Source organism: Mastigoproctus giganteus, chromosome 12 (genome assembly GCF_048544385.1).
Source record: "Mastigoproctus giganteus isolate SK-2022 chromosome 12, ASM4854438v1, whole genome shotgun sequence".
NCBI lineage: Eukaryota > Metazoa > Arthropoda > Arachnida > Uropygi > Thelyphonidae > Mastigoproctus > Mastigoproctus giganteus.
Window position 1 is genome coordinate 32343321 of NC_143586.1, and position 15219 is coordinate 32358539.

The 15219-nt window shown below is 36.7% G+C and overlaps 1 protein-coding gene and 1 non-coding gene across 5 annotated transcripts in view; both read right to left on the reverse strand.

The window, feature by feature from the left end:
* The window catches only part of LOC150076857 (uncharacterized), a 122551-nt gene that overhangs the window by 11715 nt on the left and 95617 nt on the right, over window positions 1–15219 (reverse strand). The gene's annotated exons all lie outside the window — the stretch shown is intronic.
* On the reverse strand, window positions 14404–14488 carry LOC150076858 (small nucleolar RNA snR61/Z1/Z11). The gene has a single exon (XR_016547756.1). It is a non-coding gene; the product is annotated as a small nucleolar RNA snR61/Z1/Z11 (small nucleolar RNA).

Here is a 15219-nt window from a genome sequence, read left to right on the forward strand (position 1 = left end):
TTTTGGAGGTTATGATAGGCATCATGGCGGGATTCAATCTTCCTTACATTTTGAGGGTACAGCTCTAAAATGGTGTTTGCAGGTCATCCAGTAGCTAGTCCAGCGGATCGAACCTACTGGTAACTCTCTAGGAGTCTTCTGGATCAGCTGGTGTATAATCTTGCTGCCGATAGTGACTGGATGGAGTTAGAGTAGTGTATGTGCATGGAGGGGGGGGGGGGGGAGACACTGTCAAGACCACGTTATGTCAAGGAGCTGGGTACATTCTTGCTATGCATACACTATATCCAAGAATTTCATTACTTCATACAGCATGCTCCCACCTATTCTTACTACTACATTTAATAATATATAGTAGATCTAAAAACTGAATTAATAAACAGATATGCAGATTACATATTTCATAAGGTGTCACCTACTGAAAAAGAACCAGATCAATTTTCAGCTGTGGTGTCCTAAAGGCAGATTACGAGAAATCTTCGGCAAAGGATGAAAAGAAAAACAGCAAAGATTTCTTTACTTATGTAAACTAAGGGGATGAATCAGATTGGTCCTCTTGATATCAATAGTTCGACTGTTGATGATCCTGCTCAAGTAGGATCATCAACAAAATACTCATTCAGACAAACTGAATGAGTATTTTTCATCTACATTCACACATGAGGAGTTATTCAGGGAGGGAAATGCCAGAAGTTTATCAAACTCTGGCAGGGAGGTAAATGATTTTATAATAACAGAGCAAAGTGGAGGAGAAATTTTTTTAAGTTTAACATAAGAAAGGCACCTAGGGTGGATGGGATCTATCCAGTTATATTAAAGGAGGCAGCAAAGGAAGTAAGCAAACCCTTAGCCATAATTACGAGAGCTTCCTTGGACTCAGGGGAGGTCCCCATGGACTAGAGATGTGCAAATGTGTCCACAGTTCACAAACGGTGACAAGTAATTAAAGCCCTGTTAGCTTAATTTCTGTTGCAGGAAAAATATAGGAGGCACTGGTTAAAGAAGCACTGCAGGATCATCTAGACAAGACTGCAGTTATAGTTCAAAAACAGCATAGGTTTGATAAGGAGAAGTCTTTGATAAGGGGAAGGGCAAATTTCTGCTATGGATAAAGGGATGGTTGAGTGGGAGAAGACAGAGTGGTAATCAATGGACACTGCACTTGTAGACTAATGTTATTAGTGGAGTCCTCCAGGGTTCAGTGTTGGGTCCATTTATTAATGATGCTGATGAAGGTATATCCAGCTTAATATCCAAGTTAGCACATGATGCGAAGGTTGGCAGGGTTGTTAATGATAGTAATCATAGTACACTACTGCAACAGGATCTAGAAAAGTAAATCCTGTTGCAGTGTAAAATGATGAAATCAGTGATTCCATCATTTTCCCTGGAACAGATCAGCTAACAGGTCTGTAATTACTCATGTCACCCTTTGATCCTCCTTTATGAACTGGGAATATATTCACACTCCTCCAATCCATGAATGCTCTCATAATTATGGCCAAGGGTTTGATTACCTCCCTTAATATAATTCAGTAAATTCTGCTCCAGGTGACTTTTTTATGTCCATCCTCGACAATTTCTCCTCCACTTTGCTTTGCTGTGTGGAACAAATTTTGTACAGACCTTCCTTTTCCCTAAATCTTCATGCAGAATTTAACAAATGGTCTCCTTTTCCATAGCATCAGCTGTCATTCTAAGGATCAAACGACAATCTCTTGCAATTCTGTCCTCATTTCAAGAGGTTGACAGATGCAAATTTCTTGGGTCACCACAAACATCCTCACATCCATCTCTGAACCACTTATACCATTCAAATATACTGGTGTGACTTATCATTTCATCGCATAAACAGTTTTTAACATTTCATACATTTCTGTTGCAGATTTTCCCAGTTTAAAAAAAAATTTGATGTTCATTTGTTGCCCCATTGCAAAATCATGACATGGAAATTTAGCGTTACTATTGTGGTTGTTATTTGCAACTTGTCGGCCCACTGGATAATCTCTGTTGGAAGAAGTTAGTACTACAACATACCACTTCTGTTTATTTTCAAACTCATGACCAGGATCTTTATTGCCACACTGTGTATTAAACTACACTGAAATGAAATCAGAAATATCTGGCACTTAATTGCTTGGGGATTCTTTCTCACCTCCTTTACAGCTAATGCTTTCCAGTTGTAAGATTTTATTTAAAAAAATGCAAAATCAAATACAGCCACTCCCCGACTTACGTTAGGGTTGCGTTCCGCAGAACTCTACATAAGTCGAATTTTACTTAAGTTTCCTTAAATACTTATGCAGCACTCGCAATTATGCGGGCTGAATTTGATTTAAGAAAAAAATAAATGTTCGACAAACACGTAAATAGAATTATTTATTAATTTTTTTTATCTCATGCACAGGAAAAATTACAAAACTTTTACTTTAACGTTGTGGAAACCAGCACGATGCTTGAACCTATTAAACCACCTGATGCTTGCCATGAACATGGCTTGGGGTTCATCCTACTTATCCTTAATATCTTCATAAATACTTCTTGCTTTTGCTTGTATGGCCATTAGACTCTTAGGGGCACTTGCTTCTGAATCTGATTTTCCATCCATATTATTAATAGCTTTTTCCATCTTCGATATAGCACCTGAATGCTGTTTTGTGATCACTGTTGATCCTTTAACATGTTCTTTAATACATGCATTATCCTTTAAAATAGTATTCACTGTTGAAGCAGCGAGACCTAATTCCCATGCAATGGATGACAAACTTTGTCCTGTTCGTACTTCTTAATCATTTTCATTTCTAAAATCAATTTTGTTTCGTTTCCTAGCACTGCCACTAATCGAAATTTCCACTGGTCATTTTCATTGTAATAAGTAAATAGGAATGAAGAGAAGATTCTGAAAATTTATTTATGTTTTTTATATGATTGAAGATTTCAATGAAGGGGAAACACATTTCATCATAACAGCATAAAAACTCGCAGAATTCCAGCTATCAGTATTATCGCAAATGCAATAAGATCAAGTTTACTACCCGTTTATAATAGATTGCACTAACAGAAAAGCCCAATAAACCGGAAAGTGCAAATTGTTTTATGGCCATGACCTCCAGAAATGTGCTTTAGAAAAATACAACAAAAGTGTTCAAAACTGATTCTTATAATTGAATATATAACAATGAAGTGTAGTAAATAAACCGGCAGGACAGTATAGCCCTTCCTCTCAGCCAATAGCAGCATTTGTAAACGTGTTGGCCACATGTTTTGTTTTTGCATCCTTTAGTTAAAAGTGATTTTTGTGTTGAGCTTATTCGACATAAACTTATATAAAACTAATACAATTTCCAATATAAAAATGACTGTTTAGAAAGTTATACAGAGAAAATTTCAACTTCCGAGGTCTTGGAACGAATTATCAAAAAAAAAAAAAAAAAAAAACCCAATGTGTTATGGGTTCACATTACAATATTTACACAATACTTCCATTTATTCCTACGTGATGCAAAATAGATTTCCATATTTTTTAATTTGTACCAGCTGGTAAAAATTACATAAAGTCTACATAAGTTGGGAAGTGCCTGTAATATAGAATAAAAAGTAATATAAACAGTTTGCATGCCAGGGCCTCACTCACTAGGAACCACAGAGCATACAAAAAACCCAAATAAATTACAACTTATTAACCTCTAAACCTTTTTTTTTTTTTTTTTTTAATGTAAACCCCAAACACGAGAGGTATTAGAACCTATAGTACTTAGTACCGTGCTTGGGTTGGAGATTGACAAGATGAAAGAAGATATTTGTTGACATTGGACTTGAACTTCTGTAGACCGTAATTTTCAGGAAATACGTATGAAGGAAGGTTGTTCCAGAAAACGGCAGTTGAATGAATAAACGAGGAAGATGAAAAGTTGGTTCTGTGAGTTTGAAGTTGGATAGTAAACGGATGTTGGCTGGTGGCGGCACGTGTTCGGACTGTTTTGAAAGAGACAGCGGGAATTATAGAAGCCAATTCAGAAGAACAGTGCCCATGGAAGTATCTGAAGAAGAGGCTTGCAGCAGAAACAGTACGTTTATGAGACAGTGAGTGGAGAGACTGTTAGAGATGAATCATTAATTAACCTAACTGCCCTCTTCTGAATGGAATCAAGAAGCCTGAGAGAGGTTTTGGGGGCACCACCCCAGATGTGGGAACAATATTCCATGGCTGGGCAGATTTGCGATTTATACAGAGTGAGCAGCTGTTTGGAAGAAAAGTAACGCCGAGAGCGAAAGAGAAAACCAAGTTTTTTAGATGCAGAGGAAGCAATATTTGTAATGTGCTTGTGCCAAGAGAGATTAGAAGTCAGGGTAATCCACAAAAGAGATATCATTTTGCCTAGAGATTGGAGTGTCACTAAAGATAAGCATAGGAGCAGAAGAATCCTTTTTGCGAGATATAAGACAAGACTGAGTTTTAGAAGGGTTGAAATCAACTAAGTTGTCTTTGCCCCACTGGAGAATTACCTGAAGATCGGCATTTAAGGAATTGGTAGCAGATTTTCGAGACGCTGAAGCTGATTGGGCAGGACAAGGTTTCTCAAAATGGAAAGTGGAATGCAATGTGCTATCATCGGCAAAACTATGGATAGGATTTCCAGTCAATGGAAGAAGGTCATTAATATACAAGAGGAAAAGAGTGGGGGAAAGAACTGAACCTTGGGGGACACCGGCATTAGTGGAGAAGTTAGAAGACAGAGAGCCATCTACCATCACCCTCAGTGAGCGATCAGAGAGAAAACTGGATAACCAATTATTAAAAACAGTTGGCAAACCATAACATGGAAGCTTGTTTAGAAGACCTTTATGCCAAACACGATCGAAAGACTTTGAGTTATCAAGAGCAACTACTTGTGTTTCACCGAACCTTTCCATTGAATTAGTCCATAAATGGGTAACATAAGCCAGAATATCACCAGTGGATCGACGCTGACGGAATCCATACTGGCGATCGTTGGTCAGACTGAAGGTTTCTAGGTAGTTTAAGAGTTGGCGGTTAATTGCTTTCTCTGTTACTTTAGAAAGAGTAGAAGTAATTGCAATGGGACAATAATTGGATGGGAGGGATTTGTCACCCTTTTTAGGAACTGGCTGGATATGAGCAAATTTCCAAGCAGAAGGAAAAACACCTTTGGAATAAGAAAGTGAAAAAAGGCGGCAAAGAATAGGAGTAAGTTCAGGAGCACAGATTTTGAGAACAAGTGGAGAAATACCATCGGGACCTGGAGCTTTCTTGGTATCAAGATTCATCAAAATCCTTCTGACGGAATACCACAGGAGGCATTGAATGGAGCGTGTTACTAATAGTGGGAGGTGTTTTACCAAGATCATTAATACATGAGTTGGAAGAAAAATGGGATGCTAGCAGGTCAGCTTTATCCTTGGCTGAAGCGACAACAGAAGCATCTAGTTTGGACAGAGGTGGGAGCAGAGATGGGCAAAAGTTGCGGCCAATAGCTTTGGCAAGAGACCAGAATGCTCGGCTACCATTAGGGCAAGAAGCAAGTTTTCTACTCTTAGCCTGTTCAAACTCTAGTTTGGACTGATTAATAACTGCTTTACAATTGTTGCGAGCTTTGGTGTAGGCAGAAAATGAAACTGGAGAATTAGAAACAAGCCAATTACGATATGCAACAATGCCAAACAACACGAGATTGGGAATAGCCATGAGATAAAGGTTCCACTGGAGAAGAGACAATCACCAAGTTGTGATCTGAAGTGCCTAAAGGACCTCTCACATTGACCGTGTACTTAGAAGGGTTGTTTGTGAGAAAACGTTCAAGCGTATTGGCTGTATGATTAAGATTGTCCGGTATTCTTGTAGGTAAATGAACAATCTGTGCAAGGTCATTAGTAATTACAAAAGCCTCAGCATCTCAACCAGCTGGGTCAGTATGACTAGAAAACGGAAGCCAGCTGGAGTTGTGAACATTAAAATCACTAAGGAAAATTGCCTCACTGTTAGGAAAGTTGGACTGGAGAAAGTCAAATTGCAAAGAGAGGAAGTCAAAGAGCTCCAAGTGATTAGTGGAGTTGGGAGAACGGTAGAGACAACAGATGAATTTGATACAATGAGGTAGAGAGATTTTAAGCCAGAGAAGATCAAAGAGAGGAGATTCCAAATTGCCAAGTCTCTGACAGGGAATATCAGAATGGACATATGCACAAGTAAGGAATCATACAGCGAATAATTTGGGCAACTGAGATGAGCAGTATTTGAATCAACCGATAACCGAGATTCTGTCAGAAAAAGTACATGGGGTTTGGCAGATTGCAAGTGGAAATGTACATCGTTGAGATTAGAATTGAGACCACGTATATTTGGGAAATGAATTAGGAAGTGCTTGGGAGGTTTAGATCTTTTCGCAGATAAGCTTGCTCTATCAGTTTGCTATAAGCCAGAAACCACAAGGTAGAAAAAAAAAAAAAAACCAAAGAATATTTTCAGTTCAATGACATCTAAACCCTACCATAATCCTAGAAAGCAGTAATTCATCTGCAACTACTGCTTTCTGCTTCCATTAATGCTCTCCAAATATTCATTCTGATTTCAATGCAGTGCACTGCAAAATATGAATATATATATTTTCTGCTATGCTATTCTGAAACTACAAGTATTTTTCAAAAGTGCTTTTCAGTTTTCATGATTTACATGAAAACTGAAAAAACAGTACTACTTCAGTAGCAGAACTGACATTTTATATCATCATTAAAGCATTGCAGCCAAGTACTGTACAGTAAATAAATAAATAATTGAATTAATAAACAATGTCCAGGTACTTATTCATTAATCTAGAAATGTGCGATTAAAAAGTTTGGGAATTGACTTTTGTATCTTGAAATTGCAGTCATAGTGAGTTGTGCTTTGTTGCAACGTGTTTGGTGACTCATCTAGACTTAGTAATGCACGAATCATCCATTTGTCTGCAGTAAGTCTGAATTAGCACGCTTCACTTTGTGCTTCACTTCATTTTAAAATTAATAATTTTACTGACTGTGGATATGTAAACACTTGCAAGTATGCCCAGGGATTGTTGCATTGCAACAATCCCTGGGCATACTTGCCACTTTCCATTAGAAAATTTCTTGTGATGCACTCCATCACTGTGTCCCCCCTTATTACCACACACTAGATACAGACAGATGAGTTTTTTCCCCTCAAGCTTAATGCCCATTTAAAAAGGTCACAGATTTGTAATGAATTAGGAAATTATTCACAATGCAACACAAACAACTATTAATTCCAAAATAAGCCCATCAGGAATGCTTCTAGAAGTTGGATAAGGCTGGAATCAGTGTACAGTAAACCCCCGCTATTCGCTGGGGTTACGTTCCTGAGAAATGTCGCGAATACCGAAAACGCGAATACTGAGTTATGGCTCCCATAGTAATAAAGGGGTTCCGTTCCAAAGTATGAAATATATAAGAAAAACTAGTCTAAAATTTTGTCTATGTATGTATTATATGTACCTTCGTAATATGACTATGTACATAGACAGTACATAGTGAAATGCAAGCATATGGCATCGAAATGAAAATAAGAAACAATTTAATATTAAATTGTAATATTTATTAGAAATTTCAAACAAATCTTTCAAACTAGCGCCTTTGCTTGCTAGCAAAAAAAAACATCACGCCAGTGCTATCACCAGTTTCGCTAAAGTGTTGATAAAGGAGTTTTGGCTTTTCGCGAATGATGAGTGAACTTAACGGAATTTTATTTTGAGTTCGGTCTTCTATCCACAGATTTAAAGCTTTTTCAATTTTTTATAATTTAACATCACGAGTTACAGAGCAAATTTTTGAAACAATTAGCGCGTTTTCACGGACACTACGGCGGATTTTTCTTCCGATTTCTTGATTGATCGTACCGTTGACTCGTTGATTTTATAATGTTTTGCCACTGAGGAGACACTTTCACCATTAGAAATTTTGTCTAATAACTCAATTTTATTCGCTAATGTTATCACCTTCTTTGATATTTTCACATTTCTCTTTTTATTCGTAGCCATATTTTTGTAGGGGTTAGAAAGAACTTGTCCACAATAAAGTCACTTTCTTCGTTAATACACTCGAAAAAGTTTGTTTTACACTGCAAAACAGTAGATTTATCATTTTTGTAAGCATATCAATTTATAAATTGATAAATTTATTCAATTTATAAGCATATAAATTAAAAGCAAACGACGAAACCTTCCATGACAAGCGCATAACACATACTGAACAAGGATTAGCGAGAAACATCCACGCTCGCGATTTTGTCACCCCTCTCCCCCCACCCACTGAGCGCTGTTTTGACCGGGAAAGATAATTTTAGCCACGCCCATGTTTTCTATGGCGGAAAATATTCACGGCGCTTTAAAATTCACATTTTTTAAGGTTTCATTTTATATTAAATCGGCGATCGCGAATACGCGAAACCGCGAATAGCGGGGGTTTACTGTATACAATGAGAAGGAGACCACTTCCAAGGCAATCCATCCAAATGGCTGATATCATCATCATTTGCCAAATATTAGTTTGCTCCTAAAATTTTTTGATCACACCTTGTATAGCTCCTACTGCAAAGAAAACCAGATTAATTTCATCTGAGCAATCCTGGAAGTAGGAGTCTTTTAAAAACAAGCTTCAGTTTTCACAATTTACATCAAGTACTACTTCAGTAGCAGAACTGACATAGTAATATCATCATCAAAGCATTAGTTTTGATGATATTATATGTCATTAAATATTGAATTTATCCAGGTTACTTATTTGGCAATCCAGCGATATGTAAGCTACTGCTAAGGAACGATATCACTCAACACTCACCACCAATGACAATACAGTCAAGGAAATTAGAATTGTCTTGACAAGTCTGGATGAAGTCTTTGCATAATGACACTCTTTGTTGCTTCTGCTCATAAATGAGGCTGTGAAATACAATGCCCTACCATCAATATCCAGACACTTGCATATCTACAAATAACCTTTATTTACAAGAAAATGATGTTGCTGAAACTTTTAGACTTACAACAGCCTCCAGTCTTCAGGCAACACTCTCCATCAGTTTTTTTCTAAATGTCCTCCAATATTTTCAGCCATTCAGCCTTCAAAGCAGCAACCAGTTCAGCTCTTATTTTTTCAGGCAGTCTCTCTTCACGCACACCTAATAATCTAATTCATCCCAGTTTCTCTATAGGACTGAGGTCAGGGCTCTGGTCATTTCAACTTATCAATGCTCATGTCCTCAGATCAATTCATCACAACACAAGCAGTACAACATGAAGGATTGTCCTGCTGATACAGGTATGGGCATTCCCCAACATGCTGCTACAATGCAGGTAACACATTATTGTCCAGGATGTCTAAACAGAATTCAGGATTTTGTCTAAAACAACCAATCATCCCAGGCTAAACCATTTAAAAAAAATTAAAGCCCATAACCTACCCATACGAAAGATGTTTTATGTGAAAACATCCTTAGCTTGCAAGAGGTTGGCAAAATCCATTTGTAGAATAGTATGACATCACAATCATACTTCCTGCAGTTACTACTACTGGAAGTATGATTGCAACAATACAAATATTTGACCACAGCATTTGCATTTCTATTACATTCCGTTGTTAGGTGCTGCTATAGATGTTTTCACAGCAACTGACTGCTTATGTGGTACCTATTATCATTCCACAATGGAAGTTTAACTCCATCGACTGCATCAGCTTGCACTCACAACCATACCACTATATCCTGAGAGGCCTATGAACGTATTTATGGTTGTATGACATGTGGTGCCTTGATAGGACATGACCAATTAACAATGAGGGGGGGTGTCCGAATATTAATGATAGGGCAGAGTATGCACATATAATGAGAGAGTATATGCAAAATTACATATGTATATATGAACGTTATATATGAGTTGAAGGGCAGTTTTCCACAAAGTTTTAGGAAGTATAAAAGATAGAATGCTCTTCTTTTATACTTCCTAAACCTTTATGTGGAAATGTGGAGTAAAAAGTGCAGGCTCCAAATTATGGACAAACCACAATCTTCATCCTACTCCTCCATTTGTTACTGGCACCATGAAAAAGTTTTTGACCATCCCTTGTACATATATTACACTGCACAGTAACAAAATAAGATTATCTGGCACTTACTTGTCAAGAGATTCTCATTTCCTTTGCAGTAAATGCATTCAAAAGGAGAGAAATGTTTGAAAAAAATACAATACCAAAAAAATCAAATAACAAAGAATAGAATGCAATACATATATATTTGTCTACGAGTCTCATTTCAGAAAGAACCATAAGGACATGTGAACAAAAATTCCCAAGAAGCACTACAATTCTGTAACCTCTAAATCCTGCCATTGACCATAAACTGCAATTAGGAACCACACACCCAAAAACAATTAACATTTGATTTCTTCTAAACCATGTTATGGTCTTGGAGAGCTATGGCTGCAGAAGAGGCAAAACTTTGTGTTGCAATCTTTGTGTACTTCCATAAATGCTTTCCAAATACTCTTTCTGATTTAATGTAGTGTTGTGCAAAATATATAGATTTTTTTGCTGTGCTGTCTTGAAACAAAGTATATTTTTTAAAAATGCTTTTCAGTTTTCATAATTTACATCAACTACTACTTCAGTAGCAGAACTGACTTATTAATATCATCACCAAAGCATATCAAGTAAATACAGCACTGCCAATAACCAAAACTATTAATCCAAAGATGCCATGTTACATATATAGTAATCTATACAGTGCACTCCCGCTAATCCGAACCCCGGTAATCCGAACGTCCGCCTAATCCGAACACGTTTCGGTCAGCGGAGAGGAAATTTTTTAGTTCGCAAAATATATGTTAAATACGTTAAATTTAAATGGTATTAATGGTACAAAGACATTTAGAATTCCACAAAAAAAATGTATTTTATTGTAGTACTGTACTAATACAAAATTAATAAATCAGTGTTTGACATGGCCTATTAAAACTACAGATCAATACTTATACACCAAAACAGGAACAAAAGCCATTTTTCAGAAGTAACAAACTCTGTTAATTTCTTTTGACGTAACGATGAAAATCGATTATAAGATGCTATGTTTTGCCACCGGTTACACTCTCCCACAGCTCAGCAACCCAATATACAACATCTTTTAAGTTCACTTGTTTCATTTTCTCATGTAAAGAAAGTGAATTGGTGTTATCTTCTATCAAGGACCTAAGATATTTCTTTCTGTATGCAAGCTTGATAGACTGTAACACCCCCTGGTCCATGGGCTGTAATAACGGTGTTACATTAGGCGGTAAGAAAGCTGCCTTTATATCCCCTGATGTAAACTCGGAAACGTCTGGGTGGGATGGCGCATTGTCTATGAGGAGAATGGCGCGAGGTGGCAAATCATTTTCATTGCTGAAACGTTTCACTGCTGAGACAAATTGATTATGAAACCACTCAATGAAAAGCTGTCCGTTCATCCAAGCTTTTTTTTGACTTTTGTAATGAACTGGAAGATTGTTAATGTTCATATTTTTAAAAGCGCTCTCGGCTTCGCTGATTTAATGATCATCATCAAAATCATCAAAGGTAGCTTGTGATTTCCTGAAGCATTACTTCAAGCTATCAACGTCACTCACTCCTTATTCATTTTAAAATCTGGGGTACGTTATTCGGCTAATCCGAAATTATGCTAATCCGAACAGGGCTCGGTCCCAATTAGTTCGGACTAGCGGGAGTCCAGTGTATTTACATCTGCAAATAGATAAGAAACCAGATTCATTACAGCAGTGCAATCTCAAAATGAGGAGTGTTTCAAAGGTGCTTTTCAGTTTTTACAATTAGCATCAATTATTACTTCTGTAGCAGAACTGACATAATAATAGCATCATCAAAGCACTAAATAACATAACGGTAAATACCCATAAACTGAATTAACAAACTGAACCTACAACTGCAACTAGATAAGGAAATAAGCAATCTCAAAACTAGGAATGTTTCAAACGTGCTTTTCAAGTTTTACATTTAGCATCAAGTATTACTTCAGTAGCAGAACTGATATAATAAAATCATCATCAAAGCACTGTAAATAACATAATGGAAAATAACCATAGATAAGGAACCAGATCAATCACAGCATTGCAATTGCAAAACTAGGAACGTTTCAAAAGTGCTTTTCAGTTTTTACAATTAGCATCAAGTATTACTTCAGTAGCAGAACTGATATAATAAAATCATCATCAAAGCACTGTAAATAACATAATGGAAAATAACCATAGATAAGGAACCAGATCAATCACAGCATTGCAATTGCAAAACTAGGAACGTTTCAAAAGTGCTTTTCAGTTTTTACAATTAGCATCAAGTATTACTTCAGTAGCAGAACTGACATAACAATATCATCATTAAAGCACTGTAAATAACATAATGGTAAATAACCATAAACTGAATTAACAAACAGAATCTAACCAAAGGGACTCGCATCTGGTGAGTACGGGCTTGGCACACCCAGGATCCTGAACTGGATATCATCATTCTTCTCTTTCTTGGTGATTCCTTTCTACTTTTGTGTGTATCTCTCTCTCTCTCTCGTTTTACAATTACCATCAAGTATTACTTCAGTAGCATAACTGACAATAATTTTATCATCAAAGCACTATAAATAACCATAAACTGAATTAACAAACTGATGTCCAGTTCTCAGGGAGGGGAGGATTATATATCTTCTGCTACTAATGAGCAAGATCATTTTTTGGTGAAGGTAAACAGTAAAAAAAAAATTTTCAAAAGTGCTTTTCAGTTTTTACAATTAGCATCAAGTATTACTTCAGTAGCAGAACTGACATAACAATATCATCATCAAAGCACTGTAAATAACATAATGGTAAATAACCATAAACTGAATTAACAAACTAAATCCATAACTGCAACTAGATAAGGAAACAGATCAATTTCAGCAGTGCAATCCCAAAACTAACAGTGTTTCAAAAGTACTTTTCAGTTTTACAATTGGCATCAAGTATTACTTCAGTGAGTATTGAATAAAATTGGCAAGGCCTAAAATTCTTCTTCATAGCATCAAGAAAAGAAAACTCAAGTTTTTTGGTCATATAGTAAGAAGGGAAAACTTTCTGTTGAAGAATATAATGGAAGGAAAAACCAAGGGGAAGAGGTGCAGAGGAAGACATGCAACTAGGTGGAAGGATGGGATCAGTGAACTTCTGGCCATCACACTTTGCAAGAATGCCCATATAGTACACGGTCAATGTAGTTGGAGGAATTTGTTGGTAGCCCAACAGTTCCTCAGGAAGCTATATGACTGGAAGAAGAAGATTATTTCAGTAGCAGAACTCACAAAATAATATCATCATGAAAGCACTGTAAATAACCATAAACTGAATTAGCAAACTGATGTCCAGGTCTGGGGGAGGGGAGGATTATATATCTTCTACTACTAATAACCAAGATCATTTTTTGATGAAGATAAACAGAAAACAAAAAGCTTCAAAAGTGCTTTTCAGTTTTTACAATTAGCATCAAGTATCACTTCAGTAGCAGAACTTACATAACATAACCTTCATCAAAGCACTGTAAATAACATAATGGTAAATAACCATAAACTGAATTAACAAACTAAATCTATAACTGCAACTAGATAAGGAAACAGATCAATTACAGCAGTGCAATTCCAAAACTAGGTGTGTTTCAAAAAGAGCTTTTCAGTTTTGCAATTAGCATCAAGTATTACTTCAGTGGGTATTGAATAAAATTGGCAGGTCTAAAATTCTTCTTCATACCATCAATAAAAGAAAGCTCAAGTTTTTTGGTCACATAGTAAGAAGGGAAAACTTTCTGTTCGAGAATATAATGTAAGGAAAAACCGAGGGGAAGAGATGCAGAGGAAGACTTGCAAATAGGTGGAAGGATGGGATAAGTGAACTTCTGGGCATGATACTTTGCAATGCTGCTCATATAGCACACGATCGATACAGTTGTAGGAATTTGTTGGTGGCCACAACAGCTCCTCAGGGAGCTATGTGAATGGAAGAAGAAGAAGATTACTTCAGTAGCAGAACTGACATAATAATAATATCATGAAAGTATTGTAAATAACAAAACGTGCCTCCATAGCCAGGTGGGTAGGAGCAGCAGTGCGTAGCACACGCTTCTTGATTAGACCGGGATACGTAGGATGCGGAAAGGTGAGGGAATGACCATCGCATATCCCAGGAGCAATATGGCCTCAGTTGCTAATGCTGCTAAAAACAAAATAACAAACTGTAAATAAACAAAAACTGAAGTCCGGGTCTGAGAGAATTATATATCTTCTACTACTAATGAGCAGATCATTTTTTGGTGAAGGTAAACAGTAAACAAAGAGTTTCAAATGTGCTTTTCAGTTTTTACAATTATCATCAAGTATTAATTCAGTAGCAGAACTGACATAACAATATCATCATTAAAGCACTGTAAATAACAAAGGGTAAATAACCGTAAACTGAATTAACAAACTGAATCTAACCCCAGGGGCTCATATCTGGTAAGTATGGGCTTGGCACACCGAGGTCCTGAGCTAGATATCATTTTTCTCTTTCTTGGTGATTCCCTTCTACTTTTGTGTGTGTGTGGGGGGTGGCTCTCTTTCTCTCTCTTAGGAAAACTCGGGAATTTTTTTTTTCACTGGTGCAGCATAAGCCTCAGGCTTCCTTGCACCATATAGCTAATAATACTAATAATAAAAATATAACTGCAACTAGATAAGGAACCAGATCAATTACATCAGTGAAATCCCAAAACTAGGAGTGTTTCAAAAGTGCTTTTCAATTTTACAATCAGCATCAAGTATTACTTCAGTAGCAGACCTGACATAATAATATCATCATCAAAGCACTATAAATAACCATAAACTGAATTAACAAACTGATGTCCAGGTCTGGGGGATTGGAGGATTATATATCTTCTACTACTAATGAGCAATATCATTTTTTGGTGAAGGTAAACAGTAAACTAAAAGTTTCAAAAGTGCCTTTCAGTTTTTACAATTAGCATCAAGTATTACTTCAGTAGCAGAACTGACATAACAATATCATCATTAAAGCACTGAAAATAACATAATGGTAAATAACCATAAACTGAATTAAGAAACTGAATCTAACCCAAGGGGTTCACATCTGTCAAGTATGGGCTTGGCATACC